Below are 5443 nucleotides of genomic sequence, written 5' to 3'. Positions count from 1 at the left end.
ATCCAAGATGGGGCCCACATTCAGCCCATCAAAGTGCCCACTCTGAGCCCATGCCCAGATGACGCCCATATAGCCCAGATAAAAACCACGTGGGGCCCACATGGACATGTTGGCTGGGATATTGTTTAGTTGTTTGTTCAGAATCGTGAGAGAATCGTGATCTCTATGTGAACCAGTCAAGTATAGTATTTTGTTACATTTACACTTAAGAACGAAAAGGCCAATTGGGTAATATTCAGTGTTCTCTAAAATTAGTTATTTCTGTTCGTGATCTACATTTCCAGCCTCATCTTTCAGAAACGCCCAAGATATTAGAAAAGATGTTTCACTTACCCAGTAAAAGCAACAGACTCCTGAAGAAAACCCTCATGTTCACTTCTCGATTCTTTCTGCTTTTATTTGAGCACTGAATGAAAGTTGTTCCTCTGAGAGAGAGAGAGAGAGAGAGAGAGAGAGATGATGGAATGATGCAAAAGTTCACCTTTACATACCAGTGAGACTTCTGTCAGTCGAGTCACATGATCATATTTCCCCTCCTCCGTTCCCATATTTCTCCTCCTCCATTCCCATGTTTCTCCTCCTCCAGTCCCATATTTCTCTCTCCTTCTCGAAAATTACAAAATTACTGTACCAATGCAGTACCAATAATCTCTTTTATCCAAACCAAGTCAGGTTAAAGATGGCACATTGACTAGTCATAAGAGACAACTAATAGTACCAGGTATAAATAGTAATGACCCTAACCCTTTGACTATAAGTCGTCACCTTTATTTACATAGTGCTCTTTACAATGCAGATTGTTTCAAAGCAGCGTAAAAGTGATAACAGGAAAATAATGCAACAAAGTTTGTTTTGGCTGTACAGCCACTCTGGAGAAAACAGTGATGTCATTGTCCAGCTCAGTTCATTTCCCTTTCGAAAGGAAACTCTCCTTGACTACGTTTACATGCTCCCTCATAATACGATTATAATAGGATTTTGACAATATTGCGATTAAACTTTACCTCATGTAAATGCAATAATTCGATCAAACTAATGCGATTAAGCTCATAATCGGAGTAACCATATTCACATTAAACTAGGTGGCATTCACCGATTTTAATCACAATAAACAGGCATGTAAACACCTTAATCGCATTATTACCATTCTGACCGAAGTGTGCATGTGCACGGACGTACACCGATGTTGTTCACACAACTTCATGAAAGAACTCGTGACATTATTCTGAAGTCTTCTCTTCAAATCACTAAACTCTGTCGACACAACTCGCTGAGCAGTCTCTGCTCCGTCTTTATCTAGAAGGTGCGAAGAACATGACGGAAGCAGGCAAACCCGGCATTGCGATCTTCATCACGTCACCGAATAATAATGTATTATGAATTTGATGCGAGAAGATTAAAACAACGGCCGGTAACATGCATACTGTATGCCTATCGGAGTGTGGTATAACCATTCTTATTAGCAAATAATAAGAATAATAGAAATTGCATGTAAACTGGAGTGAAGAACCGGCCTTCTGCTCATGCCATGTGAACATCTTACTGTGCTCAAGACCTTACTCTGATTATTAGAAATAGTCGCATTATTGATGCACATGTAAACGTAGTCACTGTGTCCTGAGACACTATGGGGAAACGCCTCATCGTGACTGGTATCTGAAGCAACTGTAAAATCACTGCAATCGTATTGGCCGTTGACAGCCTATGACATCATACTAGTGCGACCAGGAAGTATATAAGAGGCACCTAGAGAATATGTCATCCTCTCTTTTCCGTATTCAGGGACTGTTTATTTGAAGCGTTTGTTCAAAATCAAGGTAAGCATGGCTTATGTAAGCAAACGTTTCAAGTTGTGCATGGATTTGTTTTCAAAGCTTTATGACACTTGATCACACAACTTGTGCGTTGTTTGTTTGGGCATCTTCCTAAGGGAAGAGGGACTGGCATCTATACCCAGCGGCTGTAAGTGAGAGACAGTGCTCTGCTTCCGTAAAGCCAGGAAGAGCTGGAGATGGCTATCGAGAGTGAAGAAGGTGAGACGATAAGGGAAGAGGGACTGGCATCTATACCCAGCGGCTGTAAGTGAGAGACAGTGCTCTGCTTCCGTAAAGCCAGGAAGAGCTGGAGATGGCTATCGAGAGTGAAGAAGGTGAGACGATGATGACTTTGTTCCATCATTTTAACCCTTCTGTGGGTCCAGCGCTGGGCTTGGTAGTGAGTGCATCCTTTCAGGCTGTAAGAGTTTAGCAGGCCTCATTTAAAGGGGGCAGTTTCACAATATTATATGTTATATAGTATTATATAGGGGAAGCTCCCATTACTAGGGAAGGTTATCGTCACACTGTTACTATGTACCTCCTCTCCTCTGAGAGTAGTTTTGCAAGGTTTTTTTATATAGTGGGTAACATTCAGAAAGAACATTACCTGTAGCGAGTGACCTGGCCTCCTCTCAAATTAGAGAGTCGTTTTTGTAAGGCCGCCGCTCATTTGAGCTTCCAGATTACCAGATTTCAAGTGTTTGGCCTCTAGGGCCGGCTTGATAATCATTCTGTGCTGGGTAAGCTGGCTTCCTCATGAGAATCATTCTGTTGAAGCTGTTGCTCTTTCAAGCTCCAGGCAAGTTCACGATTTCAAAGATTTGGTTCTCTGCCTTCTTGATAACCTTCCTAGGTTGAGTGAAATGGTTTCCTCTCACTGAGAGAGTAAAAAGCACTGAAGCCTCCGCTCCCCCAGGCTATTACTGAGAAAGCCTCCCCTGTGGATGTCGTCTGGGTGTTGTTAGGCTTCCTCTCATTTGAGCACTATGCTGAATACAGATGAGATCATACATTCTGTCACCTTTTCTGGTGCTCTCCTCCGACCCCTGCCTGTCTGTGCTTTGATTTACGACGGACAGCATCTGCTGCGAAAGTATTTCCCTATGTCCCAAACACATATAACATGCTGTTTAAAAGGTAGTTTATATGATACAAGTAACCTTAAAGTTAAGAGATGCCTCTAGTTTTAATAATTTAAACAGGCCTTTGAAGTTTGGGCCAAACCTTCTGACAGTGATGTGTTTCCGTGTGTTCACAGCACTGGATGTCATATGGTGATTTGTGAAACAGCAAACACTTCACTACATAATTTCATGGTGAAATTTTATTTTACATGAAAATCAGATACATTTTGATCAAGAACAATGCACTGTGGGTTTAATTTAGCGTGAGCAGTGCAGAAAAAATAGACACAGCGCTGAAACGATCGCGGCAATGTCATATCAGCTCTGCTCCTGCTCTGCGAACACGAGCAGTGTAAAACTGGCCTTAGAGCTCAAACCCATGCCTGTGGCATTCTGGAGTAGAAGGCCCTACATAGAGGCATCCTCGACAGGCTGGTTGCATGAAATCTATACTGCCCTTGTTTAAAGGGTAGAAAGTGATATGCTGAGTACATCGCTTGTGTGGAAATGTGAATGAGTATTACAAGCCTATAGGTGGCCATCTCTGTTAGACCAATTTTCAAGTAGTTTGACATCGAAATTGGGCCACTTGATGGCAATCCTCCTGGTCGAACTACATTCTTAGGCACTTCTAGCTAGATTGAGTGCCCTGGCTCACCTAAAGGGTCTTTTTGGCTGTCAAACGTCAAAATGACCAAATAAATTGCATCACAGAATTGGTTAATATTTTCTAAGATTATATATCATGTTGTTTCCATCTAGAGTATTGTAGCTGCCTGTTTTTAAATGTTTTTTCTTTAACATTTCATAGACACTGAAGGATCACAAGATGTTTTTTTCACAAGGCATTTCTAATTCATGGCAAAAGCAGTCCAGTATCTCATCCTTCATGAGGGCAAGCTCTGTTTCTAACAGAGATGACAAGATATAACACTGTTTAACACTTTAAAATGGACACATTGACATGTGTTCATATAGTGATGTATTAGGTGCTGCTTTGTCCACCTCATTTACCCCTTTTCCACCAAGGCAGTGCTAGAGCTTTATTGGAGCCAGAGCCTAGTTTCAAATCGGTTCTTTGTGTTTCCACACCCAAAGCCCCAGCTCCGAGCCAGGAAAAGTGGTTCTTAAGTAGCACCAAAACATTGCCGTCTATACAAATTATACGACGAACTGCATGAATGCATTGGATTTGCTGTGTAGGATCGTAAAGTCATGTGAATCAATAGTAACGAAACGCTTGCATTGTTGATGGAAGGCTTGTTCGCAGCGGTGCTGTGCAGAGACCGATCGCCGTATGATAACGAGTCCAGCAAGAGCATATGACTCCTTATGCTTCTGATTCACTCATGCGGGTTTTTTTTATATCATACGTGGGTCTACGCAGCGCCGATGCATCTTGAACAAGCCTGGTGTGTTTGTGTTTCCCGCTGCCCAGGGTTGCCAGGTTTTCACAACAAAACCCCCAATTGCTACTCAAAACAAACCCAATCACGTTTCAGGGGGGCTTCCCCGGTAAAAAATTTGGGGGTAAAATGTGTTTTTTTGGCATGGTTGTCTATTAAAATTCGCGTTCCCGGGGCTAAATATCACATAATTGGGGTCCCTTCAACCCGCGGACATGAAAAAACAACCCGCAGCAAAACCGCAGACTTGGCAACACTGCCGCTGCCTCGCTAGCGTTGCTGAGAAAGATGAGACGTATACAGTGACGTAAGACATGGCTCTCTTGTGGCTCTCAGCATGTGGAAAAGCAAACGGTTCTTAGAAGGCTCCTCAGTCGAACCAACTATGAACTGGGACTAGCACTGGCTCTGAACTAGCTCTAGCACTGCCTTGGTGGAAAAGGGGTAATTGTGACTTAGCATGTTTTGACAATATGCATGCCAAGTTTTTTTGAAGTCATTTGCTTATGTTCAAAAAGTCATGAATGTAAATCTACATGTAAATGATCCCAAATTTCTGTCTGTGCCGGTGTCTTTGGGTTTGGTGTGTAGCGACGCCAGCAATAAGGCCAATGTTATGAGATTTAAGTGATTTTCAAGATCCACCTACATTAACCTGGCAAGAATCTTCTTTATTTCTAATAATGTCTGATTATAGTTCTTTTTGTGCCCCCGATAGACTTTATTGTCATTTGAGTAGCCAAACCATGAATCATTTGAATAGGCAGACAACTCTTATGCCTGTATGCAAAGTCAAAGTCAAGGTCAACTTTATTGAAAAAAGTGCTGACTTTAATAATAATATGAATGAACCGTCTTGTTTAATCTTAAAGTTTTGGTGGTCAGACTCGGCTCACAGAGATGATGGCAGATAAATAATGCTGACGTCAGCGGCCACCGAACGAGCAATCGTTATTATATATATATATATATATATATATATATATATATATATATATATATATATATATATATATATATATATATATATATATATATATATATATATATATATATATATATAGGCAAGGCAAGGCAAGGCAAGGCAAGTTTATTT

This window comes from Gobio gobio (assembly GCF_949357685.1).
Source record: "Gobio gobio genome assembly, chromosome: 2".
NCBI lineage: Eukaryota > Metazoa > Chordata > Actinopteri > Cypriniformes > Gobionidae > Gobio > Gobio gobio.
Note: the sequence above shows the minus strand (reverse complement) of the source record.